The sequence below is a fragment of the Quercus robur genome, chromosome 8 (genome assembly GCF_932294415.1).
Source record: "Quercus robur chromosome 8, dhQueRobu3.1, whole genome shotgun sequence".
NCBI lineage: Eukaryota > Viridiplantae > Streptophyta > Magnoliopsida > Fagales > Fagaceae > Quercus > Quercus robur.
In genome coordinates, this window is record NC_065541.1 from 56,177,408 (window position 1) to 56,200,709 (window position 23,302).

Consider the following 23,302-nt stretch of genomic DNA (forward strand, 5'->3'; position numbering starts at 1 on the left):
CTAGGTCGTCATATTGTTATGTTATTTACTTTTCCGCTGCTTTACATGATATGATTTTTTTTTAAACCTAGATTTGAATAATAAACCTAAGTATTCACTTGATCAATTAATTAGGTTAAACAATCTAATTTACAGGGATCTAAAACCTAATAAGTGGTATCAGAGCGGGTTACTCTTGATTTAGGTTATTATACCTAGAGTTGATCCTTGATCCCTGCTATCATGGATAATTTTAAGTGTCTTACTGTTTTGAATTGTGATGATTTGAATAAAAAGAACACTATTATTTCAGTTGATCTTTTTGAGACTTGTGAAAGGAATTTTGTAGGATTTTAGTCTTTCTTAGAAGATTGGTGTAATCCCTCAAATATACTTAGCTTCACATGGATTTTCACCTACAAAGCCGAAGACTCATGCTATATGGGTGAGAAAAGATTCTATAAGGTGAGTGTTGCTAACTTGTCCTTGATTTAATTCTTTCAATTATTTGTGGACATGTTTTCTTTCAGTTTTTGGTTGTCATATTTTCTTAGGTTGTTTCGTTTTTTTTTTTAAAAAAAAAATCCAAAAACGTTGAAATATTTCAAAAAGACAAAAATATTTTATTTTGTGTCTTGTTTTATTTGTTTTGAGGATTACATGAGTTATAATATCTCTCTCTTGATTTAGAACATGCATGACATTGTGGATAAACTTGAATAGTATGTGTTATATAAGTGCTAAGTTATTTCTGATTTTGTGTGAGTATGTACTAGTTTGTACATGTACTCAAGGGTTAATTAGAAATTGACATTTCTTATTTGTGTACCCTCTATAGCTTAGTTAAGCACTGTCATGCATTGCATTTGCATTTTTAATCATTTAGCATAATCCATGCTTTTAGTTTTGGTCATAATTTTTTTTTTTTGAAACCAAAAAGATTTTTGTTTCTTTTGTATTACACATCATGAATATGTAATTGAGGTTGGTCTATTATCTTTACATAACATGCCTGTGTACCTTGTTTAGCTTCGATGAGCTTATTTTTCTGCACTTTGTTAGTATTAGCTATGTAGTGCTTGTTTGTGTGAGTGTTTATAGTTTTTGATCATATGCTCTTGATAAAATCCTAAGAAAAAAGGCATAAATAATTATCTTACCATTGTTTACTAGCCAATCATGAACACCTTAATACATATTTTAAGATTTTGTGCTTGAGAAAGTGTAGCACTTACACATAAAAATCATAAGGTGTTGCCTTTAAAAGAAAAGAAAAATAATAAAATAAGGCAAAAAAAAAAAAAAAACATGATTGCAAGCTTGTTTTCTTGGAGATGTGGGAGTTATATGATGTAACTCTTTAGGTGATAGTTATTTTCAAACCTATGTGATGAATAATGTAGAACTTTTGGTTGATTACTATCTACATATTACCTTATATGTATCTCATGCTCTTACTAGTTGCACACACTTCACAAGTTATTCTTTGCTAAGCTTTATACATGAAATTGTGTGTGAATCTAGTTTGGCCATCCAAGATTATGCACTTTGTGATGTTTGATGCAAAATTCTTTGAGGGTTGGTTTAATTTTTGAGAGGAAAAATATAAAACCTTGTTTTTGAAAACTTAAGTTGAAGATGATGTGTTTTGAAAAACTTTTGGAATCATTCACATGCATTTCATGTCATGAAAAATCTTTTGAAAAATGATTCTGCAGAAAAATTTCTGATTTTTCAAAAAATTCTATTTTTCAGAGTCTCGATCGATTGAATCTGTTTTTCAATCAATTGAAAATTTCTAGGTTTTTGAAGCTTGCTTCTGCTTGACTCGGTTGGTATTCGATTGATGTTCGACCGATTGAAACTGAAAAATTTTCAGTTTTTAAGTTTTTGACCAATTTTTTTTTTTTTTTTTCATGTATCATTTATGTTTAGGATTTACATGCATTGTAATTTTTTTTGTATCCATCTTACAGTTTTGCAGTCATATCTCTCATTGTTTTCACACATAACATGCATACACTTTGCTAAATTGGGTACTTAACTTGATTTAAAAATTAATTGATTAATTTTTGAGTTCTGTACATTAATTATATATTTTTTATGTATGAACTGAGGAAATTTTTTTTGAGATATGATGGATAATAATTGTTCAAATATTTTCTCTACTTGATTTGAGTTCAAACACCATCTATTTATGGGTCATATGGTGTGAAGTTTACATTTATTAAAAGAGAGAATATTTTTCTTCATGTATATCCTCAACTTAGTTTTTAAGTTTGGTTTGTGTGTCTTTATTTTCCCCAGCTCCTAAGTTTTCCCCAAAACTGTTTTTCCCAAAAAATGTTTTGTTTTTCCTATTTTTATAGGGGGAGAAAAGTTTTATTTTTTTAATTTTTTAACCTTTGTTGTTCTTAGAGGGAGTTGTTGCTCATCATAGGGGGAGTTGCCTCTATTCTTTATAGAACTGGATTCATTTGTTTCCTTGATTCTTTATTTTCTCTTGACTTTTGTTGCGTATGTTTTTTGTTTACTCTTTATTTGAGTTGTCTTTGTCAATAAAAAGGGGGAGAAATAGATGAAATGTGGGAATCCAATTTAAAAAGATTTGTAAAATGTTTTGTTTTGGGGGAGATAAAATTGTTTTTGAAAGGAGGAGAAAATAATAATAATAATTTTTTTTTTTTTTGTTTTGTTTAGGGGAAGATAAAATTGTTTTTGAAAGGGGCAGAACATAAAAACATTTTGATGTATCTAACTTAGGGGGAGAGTTAGAATTCACATTTTTAAAAAAAAAAAATTAATTCATATTGTTTATATGTCTTTCTTTTCACACATGTGTTGATGTGTTCTTTTGAGTATTTCAGGAAAGACAGGTACATTCTGATCAAGATCTTCTATCTCTTCTTGCAACTTCTAGGTTAGGAGTCTTAGATTGGGATTTGTGATGTATTTGGACATTTTATTGTATTGGATTGTTCTTGTATTTGAGCATTTCATTTTGTATGTAAGTTTTGTCACAAATTGCTAAAGAGGGAGATTGTTAGGTTCTAAAAGTTTAGAATAATTGGCAAATCATGAACACAAACTTGTTTAGATATAGATTCTAGAGTCCATAGGTATTATTAGACAATACTTAAGGTGATACAAGTCAAGATCCAAGAACAAGCAAGTTGCAGAAAAGAGAATTCAAAATTTGCCTGGTTCGATCGATCAAAGAATAGGCTCGACTGATCGAAAATCGCAGAAATGCAGGTCTGCAGAATTTTAAGTTCGGCCCAATAGCAGTTAAGCCCAAAAAAAATTAGGGTTTCAAATTTACTTGTCCTAGTATATAAAAGAAACTCTAAGCACACTTTTAGAAGGCTTTTCAGAGAGAGGAGAGTGTGCCTCTTTTCTAGATTTAGGGTTTTGTACCCAAAAGCTCTCTAAAGTCTTCTATCGGTGTTATTCCTTGAAGAGACTTAAGATCTGGTGTTGCAGAAGTTGCTGCCTTCTCTAGTCATCAAAGGTACTGATGATCTAAACCTTCAAGGGTGGTCTTGGAGTCACAAACAGGAGAGTTTGTGTTTTTTATTACAAGTGTGTGTGCTTGTGTTGGAAAGGTCAAAGAAAAAAGTAGTTCGTGGATTCAGAGCTTGCACGTAGTTGTGTCAGTAAGTTCTACATATGGTAGTAATAGAATGTTAGTGGTCTAAGTCTTATTGTAAACTTCAATTCTTTCTAGTGGATTTGCTTTTTACCTTGAGGATAGCTAAGTTATATTCCCCCCAGGTTTTTTACCGGTTTGGTTTTCCTGAGTCATCATATTGTTGTGTAATTTACTTTTCCGCTGCTTTACATAATATGATTGTTTTGTTTTTAACCTAAATCTAAATATTAAACCTAAATATTCACTTGGTTAATTAATTAGGTTAAACAATCTAGTTTACAGGGATCTAAAACCTAACAGTTAGGATATAGCGAGAGGGGGAAGAGGAAAAGAGGTTAGATGGGTCTTTGGGTATCTTAACTTGAATCAAAGTTTAGACTCAATTCATTGTAATTGGTGGACAATGACCTTTTTCCTTTCAAAAAATTGTTAAAATGTCTTAATCACTTTGAAGAGTGAGTTCATCGTAGTTGGAAATGAGTCTCATAATACTAAACAATTGGCAAATTTTTTGGATAACAACCTATTTTAGGCTTATTTGTTTAGAAATATAATGTTTTTCAAATGTTTTGAGTGTAAAACTTTAAGTTATTTTATAAAATTTTCCCTTCATCCTAAATTGTTGAATACAAATTCTTTGTTCCATTTTGCACTCCGTTAATCATGGTATGCCATGTGTTTGATTTTTTTTTTTTCCAATTTTAAACTTTCAGTTATTTTATGAGAAAAGTTAAACAAATACATGACAAGTTGTGATTGTTAAAACTTGAAATATAAAACTAAACACAAAAAATGGGACAAATGATTTGTATTCCAAATTGTTGTTTTTGTTTAGGAAATCTAATTTTATAAGGAACATTATTTAATACTCTGTCTTTTAGATAAAAATGTACAAGTTCTCAATAGTGCCCTCATAAATTTTAATTCCAGAAAAAGACTGATATTGATTTTTTAAATAAAGTAAGGGGAAAGATAGAACTTAATATTATATATCGACTTCTCACAAAGGACTAGAGGAAAAAAGAAAAAAAAAGAAAAAAAAACACAAACATGAATTTACAAGGATCACAATTAAAGTTTCACAATCTTTTTTTTTTCTAAAAATAGAGTTTCATAATCGATCCCCATAAATATTTATCTTCATATCCATCCCTCATTGTTACTTAACTTCTTCCTCCACCTGTGGCTCGCGGAACTTCTTATAAATGTCAGTCTTATAAAACTTCTTAGTCCTTAGCGTCAAAATGAACGAAGCAATTGTGCCAAAAAAGGTCATGGCAGCAATGATAATGAAAGACAATTTGAAGCACTCTACCCCAGTACACTTCAAGTCCTCCCCTGCCTTCCTTACGAGCCCCAAGGCTGCCATTTGCTTCTTAGCTTCCTTGTCATATAAATACCCAGCGACCCGGACATTGAACAGATAAGACCCAATTGGACTAGCTATAGTTGCAAAATTGAAATAGTGTAGAGTAGTACTTCAGGCCAAAAAGTTCAGAAATCATAGCAAAGAGCAATGGCCATTGTGCACCAAAACAAAACCCAATAATCACCGATGCAAAGTAGATACCATTGGGTTCATCAAACGCGATTAGGAGGTGACCAACACAAGCTAGTAGGAGAGTCAAAGTGAGTATGAGATTGCGTGACCTTTTAATTAAAATTTCTGAGACAAGACCTGAGACCACACGTCCGAGGTAGTTCCAAATGCTCACAAGTGACACAAAAGTGCTTATGCTTTTCTTTGGATATCGTAAGGAAGCTCCAATCTGACCCAAGTTGTCTATTACCGTTAAAGTTCCCCCTAGGCCACACATTGAAGCCAATAAAATCAGCCACATGTCAATGCTAAAAAGTGCTTGTAATATCGTATAGTCCTCCCCTCTCATTGGTGTCTGAGAAGCTGTTTTCCAACAAGAAAGTTCGTTTTTTTCAGCATCATCACTTGGTTTTGTGACTGAAAATTGTTGAATCTCATTAAAAATGATTGCCTCCCCATTTGTTTTTTTGATAAACCCTCGCCATTTGTGACTTCTATTAGTGACAGGCTAAATTGCACTGACATGGACACGAGATATGAGGGTATAACAATTTTTGAAAAATAAGAGTATGATACGGTATGGATACAGTAATTAAATAATTAATTAAATTTTATATTTAAGTATATTTTTAAATATTTTTAGGCATAAAATACGTTTATGTCTAGAATTTTTTATATATTTTTATTGATAAAAAAGACCCACTTAGTTAGAGATTTTTAGTACCGTTATTTAAATATTGTGAAAATTCGTATAGATTAAAAAATAAAAACTGTTATTTACACCTTTAAAATATCTAAAATTACATCAATACAAAAGTGGACTGGACAGGCCAGTGAGTTGGGTCCCATCCTTTCAAACCCAACATTGACGCGTCAAGAATATTTTTTCCTTTTAGGGTGGTTGATATAAATCGCTAGCAAAGCGAAAAAAGATATTAATAATAATTGAGAGCTCAACCTCGATCAGACACTGGTACTTTGCCAAAAATGGTTTGTCAGTGCAACCTAGGTGACAGGTTGTTCTTCATGGCTTCTCTCTTGCTCTTCCAAAACCTATACTCGTCCCTAATGACAAGTGCAATTGGTTGAAATAGCAAGAAAAGTACCACGGCTATACTCCCTCCATATTGGCTTTGTGAAAAGGTGGTCCTTTTCTCGATTATGATTATTGATGTTTCTCACAAAATCAGTAGGTTGGATGATGCAGATTAGGATGATGTGTCTGACCTGAAAAAGAATTGACAAAAGTCAGAGGAGACCGAGGTGACCGGCCACAAATCCTCCGATGATGAAGTTAGTTTCTTTCTTCAGGAAAGATGAATTTTCAAGATTCTAGGAATGTTGTCTAGAATGAACTTACCCTTCTTCACAGGAGTAGAAGTGTTTATATAGGTCGATATAAGCGGTTATTCATCTCATAACTTCCCCTATTATTAAGGAGTCCGTAGGATTTGGAGTCAACTCCTGTAACTGCTGTGGGAGTTATGTTTCTTTGACTATCGTTTCCATAACTGTTGTTGGAAACGATTCATCACAAAGTGTAGAGCTTGTCCGTCCAAACGTTTCTAAGGACAGACGAGCTTTTTAAGGAAGCTTGTCCGTCTAAACTCTTTCAAGGATGGACGAGGTCATTAAGGACGCCTAGGACGATCACTACACGCGCTTGGTTTGCCCTAGTTGGTCTTTCATTGGACGAGCCATATGGATGAGCTCAGGAGTTGGTGTTTTTTGTAACACCATCAGTTGCCCCCTTGTCCACATGGATCGTCTAAAGGATTTGTGTACTTAATGCCTACAGCTGTACGTGCCATGTGTCATAATTTCACTAATGTCCAGTTTCGTCTATTTATTTTTTCGAGGGATAAGCCACGTGTCATATCCTAGTTGGTCGTGCTATTTCGAATACCCAGGTCAGATGTCTATAAATAGTGGAATTCCTCCTCAACCCTTTACATTTCTGAAATTTTTCTTCGTCTAGAGCCTCGTTTAGAAGTCTCTCCGCGTCCATAGTCCTCTCTCGTCTAGAGCCAGGTATTCTCTTCCTTCTCGTCTTTAGGTATTTGGTTTCCAAAAAATGTCTCAAACTGTTATTTCCTCGTCTAGTGATAGTACAGAGAAAGCTATAGACGAGTATTATGATACAACCAGTAATAGTGGTTCAAGTAATAGTAGTCATAGTAGTGAGGAGAGCTCTATGGACGAGGGGTATACCTCTGGTGTCCCTGGACTTCCCTTAGAAGTTATCCAAGAACAACTTAGGAAAGCCTCTGGTTCCCAAGTTGGCACTTCGTCCAATGTCCCTTCGTCTAGTCCTTTGGACGAAGAGGAGACCATTTATAGTTGTGCTGTAGGTATTCATTCCAAAACAAATGAGCAAAGGCTTAACAATCTTAGGGCATGGTACTAGATCCCAGACGAGCTTAACCCTAGGTTACCCATCCGTGGAGAGTGGTGCTGCAATCTCCGTTTTGGGGTAGGTGTTTATGAGGCTTATTTCTTGGGGGGGTTTTAGGTTACCATTGAATGCATTTGCTAGAGAGTTATTGGTTAAGTTAGGTTTAGGTATATGTTAATTCAACCCTAATGCGTGGAGATTAGTTATCTCTATGCAAATTTTATGGAGTGAAGTATTTGGGAGGGACCGTCCCTTTACTGTGGACGAGTTCCTTTTTTGTTACAAACCTTCAGAGATAAATCAATCCCTTGGCTTTTACCAATTCACAACTAGGGGTAAAGATTGTAGATTAATCAAGTCCCTAGCCTCATCTGAAAGAAATTGGAAGACAGAGTTTATCTTTGTCTTCGGTTTTTGGGCAGGGAACCCTGTGGATGTTGGCAGGGACCCTTTTGCCCTTTACTCTGGGGACTTAGGGAACATTCGTCCTGAAGGTACATCCCTCCCCTTTTTCATTTTTCTTTCTTTCAGCTTATTTTTTATTTGCTTCTAACTCTTGTTTATCATTTGTTTGACAAGTGTTAAACGATCGTCTTTAAGCAAATTCCACCGTGATCGCGTCCATAGAGCTCGTCTTTTCGCCGATAGGGATTTTCGTTCTTTAGTTACCCTACGACGTCTTACCAAGTGGGGACTTGGTCCTGAACCATTAGATAAGGCTATTGCTCATGAAGTCACAGTAAGAAGAAGTAAGTTTCTACCTAATGTCATTTTGAACACTAAACCTTATTTCCTGATCTACTTATAACTCCTCACTTATTGTCATTGTTTTTCACTTTTAGAAGTGTCAACAATGAAAGAAAATAAGGGAAAAGAAATTGTAGATAAAGAAGATCGTCCTGAGACCCAGCCTCAAGTTCGTCCATTGGCTGGGGACAAAAAGAGATCTGTGTCCAAAAGTCTAGATTTGGGAAATCTCCCCAACCAATGAGGCAAAAAGGCCAAGCATGGGTCGTCCCAAACAGTCAAGCCCAACATTCCCTCGTCTCAACAGCCTATCAAAATTTATGACGTGGACTCGTCCACTCCAATTGAGACCACTCCGTCCAAGTCTCCTCCGCCCAAGATGACTGTGCCTGCCACATCCCAGCCTTCTCAACGGGTTCCTTCAAATATCATTGAAAATGAAGACCTGGCTTGGGAGCGTTTTCAGAAGGCTATTTTAGACGAGGACATAAATACTTGCTATGACATGTCCTTGAAGGATTTTGAACACTCTGGTGTTCACGATCTTTTTAAGGTAAGTAATCACATTTTTTCCTTGTCTTTGCCAAATTATACATATATGTATTTTCATCTAATTTTCATTTCATTTTCATTTTTTTTAGGCTATTTCAAAATTTATTGCAGCGTATAGGCAGGTTACAAGATTGGACAAGACGAAGGTCTTGTTAGAGACGAGGATTCAGGAGGTGAAGGAAGAATCCAAGAAATGGGCTGGGGTGGCTACCAAGGCTAAAGAGAAGACAACAGAGCTCCAGAACTTGATTGAGGAGTTGAAAACTGATGCAGTGGAAAAAGACACTTGTCTTGACCATCTACAGAAAAAGAATGACGAGCTGAGTGCTCTTCTGTCCAAGGCTAAAAAGGATGCAGTGACTGAATTCAAGGCGTCCAAGCAATACACTGATCTTCTGGATGCCAATTATGCAGCAAGTTTTGAGGATTTCAGAGTGGATGCTATGGAAAACTTCCCAGAAGTGTATTTTAGCTCCATTAAGCTTAACCTAGCTGCTGCTACCAGCTCTCTTCTCCAAACTAGCTCTGAGGACGTCAATGTGGAAGACGATGCTAGCACTCACCACCCCAAGACGACCCCAATGCTAATGCCCCCTTTTCTTAAAGACGAGAGTTTTACACTTAGGCGATCCTTATATTTCTTTTTCCTTTCTTTTGGTTTTTGTTTGGTCCTTAGCTTTGGGACCCTTTTATGTAACCAAAATACCTTTGCCTCATCCATGGTTTTAGGACGGGGTCTTAATCAATTATTTCAGTATGCAACCAAAATACATTTGCCTCGTCCATGGTTTTAGGACGGGGTCTTAAACAATCATTTCAGTTTGTTTTGACTTAACAAGGGTTTTTGGACGTAGGATGTCCACCCTTTAGTTAATGAATGAAAGTTTATTTTCTATCATTGTGTGGACGAATGCTGTTATCTATATCAACTCCAACTTTGGCTCGTCCATGGTGAAAATATATATATATATATATATATATATAAATATTTATATTATTTTTGTTAATTTAACTTGTCTTTGTGGGTAGTATTTTTCCTTTAGCTTTATTCGTCCTAAGACTTGCAAGCTATATTTACATTCTATCCAGTTTCTTTTGCCTAACTTTTCACTCGTCCATGATTGGATTGTTTCAGTTGGCTTTTTATTCTTGTCCTTAATTTGGACGAATATGCTTTATAAGGCTTTCCCTCGTTCATGACTTGGACGAGTATGCCTAAGTTTTTCCTTGTTTTACTCAAGAAAACTTATAGACGTTACATCTTTGCGTCCAGAGAATTTATTCGTCTTGAATCTTTTAGCCCTTTTGTGGGTTAGCTTGAACGAAAATAGTATGGAGATTTGAAATTCACACAACATTTTGTACATAACATAAATATTGTTCACAGATAAGGCACATACATGCTAATGCCTTTTTAGGTTTTAGGGAATTTAATAAGTACAAACTCCATAACTACGTCCATAATCACAACATAAATAACCACAACATAAATAATAAAGTAGTAGTATTAAACACAAGCAGCATCAAACATAAGTAGAACGTAAGTAGACAAACAAGCTCCAAGCTCATCCATAGTAATACTCATCCAGGCTATCACTTTTACTGATAGTACCTCCTCAGGTGCTCTACATTCCAAGGATGCTCCAATTTTCTCCTGTCCATGGCCTCCAAGTAGTAGGATCCTTGCCTTTTATAGTTGATAACTCTGTAGGGTCCTTCCCAATTAGGCCTTAGTTTCCCATGAGCTGGGTTCTTGGTTGCCAAGGAAACCTTTTTTAGGACGAGGTCTCCTATGTTGAATCGCCTCGGCTTCACCATTGTATCATACTGCCTAGCCATTAGGTTTTTGTACCTTGCCGTCCTATGTTCTGCGTCCGTCCTCACCTCGTCTATTAGATCAAGGTTTAAACGGAGTTGCACCTCATTATCCTTATCCTGATACATCGTCACTCTGTGGTTGGCCATATGCACTTCTGCAGGTATGATTGCTTCACTTCCATAGGCTAACTTGAAAGGAGTTTCCCTTGTAGTGGTTCTCACCGTCGTCCCGTACGCACATAGAACACCTGGTAGCTCATTTGGCCATACTCCCTTTGCCCCCTCAAGCCGAGTCTTGACGATTTTCAACAAGGATCGGTTTACAACTTCCGCCTAATCGTTTGCTTGGGGGTGGGCGGGTGAGGAATAATGATTCTGAATTCCAAAGTGTTCACAAAAGTCCTTGAATAGTGTATTATCAAATTGTCGTCCGTTGTCAGACATTAATACTCTAGGTACCCCAAACCTGCACACAATGTTTTTCCAGAAAAAGTTCTTGACATTTTGTTGCGTGATATTTGCTAGGGGTTCTGCCTCTACCCACTTGGTGAAATAATCAATACCCACTACCAAAAATTTCATCTGCCTTGTCCTAAGCGGAAAGGGACCCAAGATGTCTAACCCCCATTGTGCAAAAGGCCATGAGGCCATCATAGGGGTGAGATACTCTGATGGTTGTCTAGGGACGTTACTAAATCGTTGGCATTGATCACAAACCTTGACATATGCCTTGGCATCAGCTTGCATGTTTGGCCAGTAGTAGCCTGCACGGACGACCTTGTGGATTAGTGATCTGGCTCCTGATTGGTTGCCATATGCTCCTTCATGAACCTCCCTCAGTACATAGTTTGCTTCGTCTAGAGCTAAACACCTCAGATAAGGTTGTGAAAAACCCCTTTTGTATAGTACCTCGTTCATGAGGACATATCTGGCTGATCTAACTCTGAGCTTCCTGGCCTCGTCTTTTCTTTCTGGAAGCTTTCCGTCCTTCAAGTATGACACAATTGGAGTCATCCAATTCTCTTCACCCTCTATCTGATGCACCTCTGGAAAGTCTATGCTGGGCAGGTATTGAATTTTATCAAATTCGTCCATTACTTCGCTTGCAGAGGCTTCTTTTGCTAAAGTATCAGCTTTAATATTTTCTTCTCTTGGAAGTTGAACAAAATCGGCTTCCTTAAACTTCTTAACAAGTCGTAACACCTTGTTAAGGTACTTCTTCATTAGTTCTTCTTTGGCGCCTTGTCAAGGTACTTCTTCATTAGTTCTTCTTTGGCTTTACATGTCCTATTCACTTGGCCTATGATTAGCTGTGAGTCTTCCAGGACTAGTATCGATTCTGCTTCCACAGATTTAGCCAACTCCAACCCTTTAAGAAGGGCTTCATATTCAGTTTCATTTTTGGTCGTTTGATACTGCAGATGAACCTTGTTCTTCAATTTATCTCCCTCCGGGGATAGTAAAACAACTCCTATTCCTCCTGCATGTTGTGTTGATGTTCCATCCACATGGACGACCCATTTCTTTCTATTTTCCACTCTGTTTAAGTCCTCATAACTTGGAGTAAACTCTGCAATGAAATCTGCCAGGGCTTGAGCTTTTATTGCATGCCTTGGTTGATATCTGATATCAAAATCACTAAGCTCGACAGCCTATTGGATCAGTCATCCTACAGCTTCTAGCTTGTTCATTGCTTTCTTGAGCGGATGATTGGTCATGACATTGATGACATAAGCTTGAAAGTAATGCCTAAGCTTTCTGGAGGCTGTTATTAATGCAAAAGCCAACTTCTCTATTAGCGGATATCGTCCTTCCACTCCCCTTAGTGCTCTGCTTGTGTAGTATACGAGCTTTTGTACTCTTCGTTCTTCCCTTATCAATGCTGAACTAACGGCATGTGGAGTGACTGCTAAGTATAAATACAACTCCTCCCCCAACACGGACGAACTTAGTAAAGGAGCCGTAGTGAGGTAGATTTTCAAGTCCTGGAAAGCTTTTTGACACTCGTCCATCCATTCAAATGCCTTTTTAAGTACCTTAAAAAATGGCAAACATTTATCAGTAGCTTTAGAGACAAACCTGTTAAGGGCAGCAACTCGTCCGGTAAGAGACTGGACTTCTTTGATATTTCACGGAGGTTTCATGTTTAGTATCGCCTAGATCTTGTCTGGATTTACTTCAATCCCCCTATGTGAAACCATAAACCCCAGGAATTTTTCGGATGATACTCTGAAAGCACATTTGCTGGGGTTCAACCTCATGTTATACTGTCTAAGTGTGTCAAATGTTTCTTCCAGGTCGTCCAAGTGCTTCTCCTTGTCCTGACTTTTCACCAACATGTCATCTACGTAAACCTTTACATTTCGCCCAATTTGTGGACGAAACATGTGGTTAACCAACCTCTAATATATTGCCCCAGCGTTCTTCAATTCGAAGGACCTTATAACAGAATAACCCTTGACTCGTGACAAAGGATGTCTTTTCTTGATCTGCGTCGTCCATCCTTATCTGATTATATCTAGAGAAAGCATCCATAAAGCTAAGTATCTTGTGTCCTGCAGTAGAATCTACCAATTGGTCAATGCAAGGCAATGGGTAGCTGTCCTTGGGGCAGGCCTTATTCAGATCGGTGAAGTCTACACACATTCTCCACTTAGTGTTGGCCTTCTTGACCATTACCACATTGGCCAACCAGTCTGGATAATAAACTTCTCGAATGAACTTTGCTATGATCAACTTCTGCACTTCTTCTTTAATAGCATTGTCTCTTTCAGGAGCAAACACCCTTTTCTTCTGTCGTATAGGCTTAGAGGAAGGATACACATTTAGACGGTGGGTAATGACACTAGGGTCTATACTCGGCATGTCCTCATGACTCCAAGCAAATATGTCAATTTTTTTCCTCAAAAAATAGATGAGGTCTTTCTTAACCACTTCTTCTAAATCTGCTCCAACCTTAGTGCACCTCTCAGGGTTTTTCTTGTCCAAAGAAATGTCTTCCAATGCTTCAATGGGCTCCGCCACAAGTTTTCTTTCTTCGATGTTCATTGTCTGAACCTATTCGTCCATGGCCAGCATGGCCAGGTAGCACTCTCTAGTTGCTAGTTGATCTCCTTGCACTTGTCTTACTCCATGTTCTGTTGGGAACTTAACTGACAGGTGGTAAGTGGACGTGACCACCTTCCAACTATTTAGAGTTGGTCTTCCAATTATGGCATTGTAAGACGACAAACAGTCAACCACTAGGAAACTCACGTCCTTAGTTACTTGCTGTGGATATGCCCCCACTACTAAAGGCAACGTGATGGTACCCACAGGCTGCACTTTCATTCCTCCAAACCCTACCAATGGCAAGCACACTAGACGAAGTTGATCTCGTCCAAGCCTCATCTGTTGGAAGGCAGGATAGTATAATATATTTGCTGAACTTCCATTATCCACCAACACTCTCCTGGTTGTATAATCTGCAATGAGTAAAGTGATGACAATGGCATCGTCATGTGGATGATGGATCCTTTCAGCTTCTTCGTCAGTAAATGAGATAGTTGATTCGTCGGTCCCCTTCGTCCTTGGTGATCGTCCAGAAAGCTGGACGTTTTGCACCACTTTGAGATACGTCTTCTTAGACTTGGAAGACTGTCCTGCTGAAGCCCCTCCTATAATAACCTTATCTCTCCAAGTGGGGGCCGTGATGATTCTTCCATTTTTCCCTTCAACTTCTCATCTTTATGATCTCTTCCAACGAAATGCCTCAACTTTCCTTGTCTAATAAGATTCTCAATCTGTTGCTTCAGGTCATAACACTCGTTCGTGTCATGGCCATGATCTCTATGGAAGCGACAGTACTTGTTCTTATTGTGCTTGTTAGGATCGCCTTTCATCTTCTCTGGCTACTTCAAGGAAGGATCGTCTTTGACCTACATGAGCACTTGATCGAGTGGGGTATTTAAGGGGGTATAATTCTGATTCCTTGCTGGGGGGCCTGTCTTCCTATTATCTTGGTCCTTTTTGTTGTCTGTCCGTCCCTTCTTTGGACGAAGCCCTTGTTCAGGGTGGCAGTTTGCTTCCATTTTCTCAGTTCTCTTCCGTTTCTTGGCTATGATTGCATCTTCTGCATTCATAAAGTTTTGAGCGGAGTGGACGAGTTCAGCCATAGTTTGAGGCTCTTGCTCGTAAAGCTTGTGGATGAACAGATCTGAATTAAGTCCATTATGAAAAGCTGCCAATAGCAACTTATCGTCCATCTCGTCCACCGCCAATGCTTCCCTATTAAATCGGGTGATGAAGGACTGCAAGCTTTCACTTTCCCCCTATTCTATAGTTAACAAGCTGGACGAAGAACGTTTGTGTCTCTGCTCCAATGAAGTTATTGAAAAATAACTTACTTAATTCTTCAAAAGAACTTACTGAATTCGGGGGTATTTTACCAAACCACACTAGTGTTGGGCCCTTGAGGGTGGTAGGGAAAGCTCTACACATTATTTCATCAGGGACCCCTTGAAGATGCATAGTGGTCTTAAAGGTGGCAATGTGATCAAAAGGGTCTCGTGTCCCATTATACATAACAAGAGAAGGCAACTTGAACTTTGGTAGTAGAGGGTGACCATTGATGGAAGTCGTAAAGGGGGAATCAGTTCTGTGGACCAAATCTTCTACATGATTCACCCTTTTCATGTTCTCTTTCATTTCTTCCATGACTTTCTTCATTTGGTCCATCTCCTCTTTTAAGTGTGGCACCGTTCGTGAAGTGGTACCTCTTAACTGACTTCCAATTTTAGTATTTTCTCTATCATCATGACTCTGTGTTTGTCTTCCTCCTTCACGCTCTTCATGTGTCTGCCTTCTCAGATTAATCTCCCTTCTTAATTCTTGTTTTGGTGAGTTAACTCCGCCATTGCAGCCGCCATAGATTGCACACGGATAGATGATGTCTGCATGACTGGTGCAGATTGGCGATCGCGATGGGGGTTGCTTGAAGCGTCTCTACTTCCCTGATGGTCTGGGCTAGTAGCCTTTGATCTGGTCCGTACCATTGAACCTTTTGTCATAGAAAAGAAAAACAACTGCAAAATAATCTATTCCCACAGACGGCGCCAACTGATGTTTTTCACAAAATCAATAGGTTGGATGATGCGGATTAGGATGATGTGTCTGACTTGAAAAAACTTGAAAAAGAATTGACAAAAGTTAGAGGAGACCGGGGTGACCGGCCACAAATCCTCCTCCGATGAAGTTAGTTTCTTTCTTTAGAAAAGATGAATTTTCAAGATTCTAGGAATGTTGTCTAGAATGAACTTACCCTTCTTCATAGGAGTAGAAGTGTTTATATAGATCGATGTAAGCGGTTATTCATCTCATAACTTCCCCTATTATTAAGGAGTTCGTAGGATTTGGAGTCAACTCCTGTAACTGCCGTGGGAGTTATGTTTCTTTGACTATCGTTTCCATAACTGTCGTTGGAAACGATTCATTACAAAGTATAGAGCTCGTCCGTCCAAACGTTTCTAAGGACGGACGAGCTTTTTAAGGAATCTTGTCCGTCTAAACGCTTTAAAGGATGGACGAGGTCATTAAGGACGCCTAGGACGATCACTGCACGTGCTTGGTTTGCCCTAGTTGGTCTTTCATTGGACGAGCCATATGGACGAGCTCAGGAGTTGGTGTTTTTTGTAACACCATCAATTATAATCATCAAGAACCCTGTGAGACCAAGTGAAATATAGAGGAAATGATAGAAAAGTGTGAGCTCGTTTGGGTGCCAAGGAGCATTCATGATTCACATGATTCGAAGAAAAAACACACATAAAACTGCTAGAATAACCCCTACTAAAAAAATCAAAGACTTTGCGTCTTCACCAAAGAGAGCATGGTACACCTGTGTTACCAGTAACCACAGCCCCACTTAGACCCGAGTACCCCTTCAAAACACCTATAAGAATTTCATGGCTTTTAAGGTAGTTCTTTATGGCAGTGACAAAAGCTCCAGTGTTGATAAAAGGTTGTAAATTTGTGCCGATGGATATGTATAAGCACATTTGCCAAACCAGGGGCTTGGCTATTCTTCTAGTCACGCCAAGCCATATCATGAAGTATCCAAAAAAGTTAAAAGCACTACCAATTGCTAAGAGAACCCATGGGGGTGTGACTTCATTGATTAGGCCAGAGACGATACCGATATTGGCACCCAAGTCCTTGTAGAAGCCAATCAAATTGAGGGTGGATTGGTCGTAGCCAAGTGAGGACTTGATTTCGCCGGAGTAAAGGCCGAAGATGTAGCTCAAACTAGCCGCGTTCATAATCAAAAGAGACCCGAACATCATCAACCTCTGCCCCTTGAGAATTTGAAGGGTGAGGTCCTTCATGTCTGTCAAAGGGCCTCCCCTATCACCACCTCTATCAAGCATTATTTTTTGTTGTTGTTGTTGTTGTTGTTGCAGTCTTTTGCTTAATAGGACGTGGTAAAAGTTGACATAATTCTCATGGAGGTCCTGGACATGTAAAAGGGTGTCTGTTTTGGGAGAGTTTCAACCTATAACGTCTGCTTCTGATGATAGCTTATTCTTTATCAACATACCAAGACACTGATCGGTTTTTGGTGTAGTTGGAGATTCAACTCCAGATCTCTTATTCAACTATCAGAGACTTTATCAGTTGAGTTAACTGGAATCAATGTAGAAATGTGTTATTTATAAGGAGTTATGTAGTTAACATTTCTAGAGTATATTTAAACTTGATTTCTTCAAGATCAAAAAATCCAAGAACTATTTTTGGGTAATTAGAGCATTTATATCAACTTCTCAAAACTTTAGCTAAACTAACCCAAAATACTCTACTTTTATTTATTTATTTTACTTTAGCTTTTTTTTTTTTTTTAGATACGTATCAAACTCAATATTTATCTCTTATATCCTTTAAATACTTATTTTTCTCTCTTATATAGCTCTTTCCTCTTAACATATCCTAGCCACCACACTCAACCACTACACCCAGCCACCAATGAAAGCAACGAAGATAAAAGATCCGGCCACCAACAAGAATAAACCACAAATCACAAGGTAAGAATGGGGAAGAACAAAACCCAACACCACCAATCCACCGAGTCACACCACCACCAAAACAAAACCCAAGATCAAAACAACCAAACACAACTACCATGGCACTAAACCACCACCCCAACAAGACACCACCACCATGACACCACCATATACAACAAAACCCAAATACATTCACATCAAAAACACCCAAATCAAATAACTAGATCCAAGATCAAACCCAACAAACCCACATCAGAAACCCCAAAAGAAATTCTAGATCCAATTTGCGTAGGTTGAAGAAGTCCCATTTGTTGTTGGGCGAAGATCGAATCATCGGCACATTGCTTCTTTTGATTTTAGAGATTTGATGATTTTGTCTTGGATTTGGGAAATAGGGGTTTGGGTAATGGCCGAAAGATTGGTGTGTGATGTTTTGATTAACTGACTTTGGAGAACAGAAGGGTTTTCAATTCTCAACTCATAGGTGAAGGTTTTCTCCAAAAAAAAAAAAAAAAAGGCTCACTAGTGAAGCTGTGAAGGAGTGGGTCAATTTTGGCCCTTATGGGAAGAGAAACATAAATGTCGGTGAGCAAAGAGAGAGAAAGGCAAAGAAAAAAGTAATTTTTTTTTCAAATTTTTTTTTTTAATCTCTAGCGTGTAACATTGTTAAAATCACCAATAAAATATTGAGACTGATATGTGAGTTTTCTCATCTATATAATAACTAATAGCTGAAATGTTTGACTTTTTGTTGACCTTACCTCATTGCGCCATGTGGCTACATAAATTAGCGCCACGTCTACATTTAAAAACATGAAACATTATGTCTTTTGAGATTTTAACTTCTGATTTACTTCAATTCGTTTCACAACATTTTTAAGTTTTAACTATAAATAACATCTATATAATAACAACACATTCCTTTTCCTTTTTTTTTTTTTTTCTTTTTTTAATGAACAATTACTCATTCATTTAAAAAAAAAAAAAATGGATCACCCCATTGACCCCGTTTGGTCCCTATAATAAACTGCCTATAATAAACTAGGGACAACGTTTGGTCCCTTGGGCGGTAGTTGTAAAAGACCAACAACACCCTTTCTTATTTTTTTATTTCTATACCCTTCTCTTCCACCGATGGCTCTCCCTCTACAATGAGAGAAGAAGCACTGAGTCGTATAAATCTCTACTCAGAGAGACTTGGGAAAGGTTTACAGGAGACTCAATGATGCTAACCGAGTTGGCTGTATGATTAAAAGAACAATGGAAGCTATAGCAACGACCCTCCTGCTATTGCCTTCAATTGAACAACACGATTTGCGATTCGAGCACCGCAATCTATTGTGATTTTTGTCGGGTTTGATCAAGCACATAGAGGAGACCATCAATTTCTGCATGATTAGAACAATGTGTATGTGGCTTGATTTTTACTCTGAAAAATATCTTATAGACTATTAATTTCTAATGAGAAGTCAGATTCCTCTTCGATAATAGAACATTCTAATGTTGATTTTGTTTTTTAAATGGATCATTTCGAAGTTTTTTTCTTCAGTTCTGTATTTTTTGTAGGGATTCATGTTGTTAAACTGTCTTTTCAATCCCATTAAGAACATATACACCATGTGTTTGACAAAATGTCTCACTTTTACTCCTGCATTTTTCTTTTCATTCCCTTTTAGAACATGTACACCATGTGTTTGACAAAATGTCTCCCTCACTCTTGCATTTTTCATTTTTTGATAATTCAATAGTTATACTCTTACATTAGTTTAAGTCAACTTCATGGTTTATGATTGTTTAAGGTCTCGGATATTGCCAAGAACTATTTCATTTTTGTTCCTCTCATAAAACTACACAGTAAAAACATGCATTTTTCTTTATAGAAACTGTCCAATGAACAGTGAGACTAACATGTTCTTCCATTTGGTTTTTGAATTTGATTGTTTTTCATATACTTACTAATATATGAATTGTTTATGTGTCTGATTGTGGTAAAAGATGAATACTTTAGTGGGGTTTTCAAACTTGGGCTTCTTCCTCTACAGGTTGAAGATTCTTCTATATTTTTCTTTAGTTTTTGGTTATTGGTTTCTGATTTGCATTACTTTCTTATTATTGTTATATATTATTATTTTCATATGTGATGTGTAGAATTGGATCATGGGTGAATTAGAAATTGAATTCATAGACTGATGAGTTGGATGTTGAAGGTTTTGATAATTCAAATTATTCGATGCATTGTATTTTTATGTTCCTATTTGTGTTGTGATTTTGATACATATGTGTTTGTTTTTTCGATTGACTCAAAAAATATTTTATAGTTTTAATCATCAACTGCCCTTTTTAGTTAGTAGATTTTGGATCAAGCTGAATTGTATGGTTCCTTCTTTCAAAATGCCAGGCCTTTACATAAAACTCATTGAGACAAAAGATCAACCACTAAGTACTACCATTAAAAGAAAAAAATTACTGCCATGTTAAAACATATTAGAATTAGGGGTGTCCACAGAACCCGTTCACCCGCTCAACCCGTTGGACCCGCCCGAACCCGAACCGCCACCACCCGAATCGACCAATCAGACGGTCAGCGGCGGGTCACCACTCACAGAACCCGATCCCTTCGGGTTGGCCAGCGGGTTTCCTCCCCAAAAACCCGAGCCACCCGACCCGACCATAAAATCAACAAAATCCAGTGAGATTGAAAGGTTTTCCGACAAAGTGCTACTTGAAATCCACCAGATCCGGCGATATTTTTTATTTTCTGACAAAGATCTACTTGAAATCCACCAGATCCGGCGAGATCTCATCAAGATCTACTCCAGATTCAACAGATCTAGCCAAATATCGGCCAGATCTAGACCGATCAGGCGAAATATCGGCAATGGCGGCGAAATATCGGAACCGGCGACGAAACCCGAAACCGAACCGACACCAACCCGAAACCCGATGGACCCTAACTGGATGACTCGACCATTAAAACGGGTTGGTTTTGGTTTCGATTTTTACCCACCCGAAAAATTCGGGTCGGGTCCGGGTTAGGCACAAACCCGACCCGTGGACACCCCTAATTAGAATAGTGAACTCTCTTCTACCATGTTCAAATAATGTAGTGAAATGAGACTTAAATTTATATTGCTACAATAACTCTCTTTTTCCCCTTTTGGGTATTTGGATTAAATTGGTTTTGGGTATCTTTCTATTTTCAATAAGGCTAAGGACAACTGCTATACAGTATGAGACTGAAATTCATATTGGTAAAATAACTCTATTTTTTTCCCAGTTTTGCTAATTACCTACCATGAGTCATTGATTTCTCCATTGACATTCTTGTGCTACAACAAAATCTTTTTCTCATTTTGATATACATTAGATAGGCTCATAGGCATTAGGACAAAGGTTAAAATATTCATGAAAGTTATGCCACTATGTTCATATTTATTTTTGTATTGTAGACAATTTAGCCTCACTATATGCACTTTATCTTTGCATCTTATAAGCCTTCAAAGAGATGAATGACAATACCTTTTTTGATCTTGAAATATTGTTGGTATGTCTTGAGCCAAGTAGAAATTACTTAATTTCACAATCTTACTTATTTTAAGATAATATCTAATACCATTATCATCCTGCATAATCATATTTAACTGAGTTATATTTTAGATCAAGTTACGTTTTCAACAACAAATAAATTCGTGTGTATGTATGATGCAGGACTGTCTGCACCATAATATTTCAGTTCAATTATAGGAACATGTTCATGTTTATATGTCCTACTAAAGTGTCCGTATAAAATCTCACCTTGCCAAATCATGCAATTATTCTTTGAAACTCTGTTCCCATCTGTTGCGGTGGAGTTTATTCCTTACACTTGGCTTTTACAATATACCTTTCCCTCCATCCAACATTCTAATTCTTCACAAGGCCTTAAATAACTAAGTGAAGAATTTGTGAACATTCTTCAAGGTATGAGGTGAATAATTCAATAGAGCTATTAATTCTCTATGGTTTCTTTGTTCTTAAAAATATATATATATATATATATATATTTCTTTACTTTTACCGCCCATGAATATGATGGGCTTATAGTGGATGGTCATAATATGAATTTTTTTGCCAATAAATCTAGGAAGTGAAACCCATGACTTTGATTCTTCAATTAGGTTTGTAGTTACCATTTATATAGATATTAGTTGTCCATTCATGCTGTTTTCTAGGATTCCCTCCTTAGCTTATCTCAAAACTACAAAATGTACCAATACTAAGAAACACTATTTGAAAGGAGATTTAATTGGAAAATAATTGTACTTGCTGAAGGAGGAGTAAAAATTCATAAATGTACTTTTGTAAGTTTGGAATGAAGTATTTTTAAAGGTTATAATTATGGATTTATCAAACTTGCAACATTTAACCATTTAAATTTGTTGTTTAAGTACATGAATATTAGGAATTAATCTTATAGCTTTCATCAATCTAGAGGAAGATGAATTAAAAAAAAAAAAAAAATTCTTGAACATTTTTTTAAATTTTCCTGTGCATCGCATGGGTTAGCAACTAGTAAATATATATTCTCCACTCTCATATAATTGTGGGTTCTACTAAATAAATTCTTAATGGGACCCACAATTCATGTGAGTGGGGGTACGCATGAATTGTGAGTAGTAATCTAAAAATGTTGGGTTCATATGAAAGTAACATGCAACCACTCATAGTTTACCACGTTAAAATTGTAATAAATTTGTAGCAAAAAAAGTTTTGGGTCCTATACTACTATACCACTATTGTAATAACTTTTAGAGTAATGTTATACCTATAACAACATGCCACAACAATTTCACTGCTTTTCCAAATTAGCATCATATCATTTAATTTGGAGATTATGGTGGGCTCATATGTGAGTTGGCATTTTAAGTTTGAAATTTTTTGAAATTATTGTGACTTTTTGTTGTAACCATATTATTACTCTAACTTTTATCAACAAAAATCCAATAACCTAAGTGTTCTATTTTATTTTATATTCCATCATTTACTTCTTTTTATTGTTATTTTTATAGATATGATAATATTTCAAATCGATAAGATACTTTACTAGTTGAGCTAACTAGATCCAAATATATATTCCACCACTTACTAAGTATGTCAAGTATTTATTTATTTATCCCTCTTGATATATATATATATATGTGTGTGTGTGTGTGTGTGTGTGAACATGGTATTTAGGCCCAGCCTAGTGTATAGGCATGACATAGAGGCCCAGCCTTTCAATTTTAGTAAACCGAGAACCCTGAGCCCAATAATGGGTTGTACATTGTACCGGCCTAGAAGCTAGCTACATATTGGGGATGGATACTGCTCAGCATGGTAGTGCCTTGGGGGAAATTGCCTGCTAAGAACTAGTCAACAGTGGAAGCAAGTTTCAAGACGGTCACATCTATCTAGAAAAGTGGGTCCCATCTGATCAGGAATCTATTCCAGAGGGGTCCTACCCACCTAAAAAGCCTCTCAATCATCATGAATGTCCCACTAAGGGAAGTTTATAAATAGGGAACGAAGGGGAGAGAGGGGTTGAAAAAACGGGGGTGAGAGAAATA

General features: G+C 37.1%; 1 pseudogene; it reads right to left on the bottom strand.

The window, feature by feature from the left end:
- Positions 1–4,790: 4,790 nt before the first annotated feature.
- On the bottom strand, positions 4,791–17,045 carry LOC126696512 (uncharacterized; annotated as a pseudogene).
- Between the last annotated feature and the right edge of the window lie 6,257 nt (positions 17,046–23,302).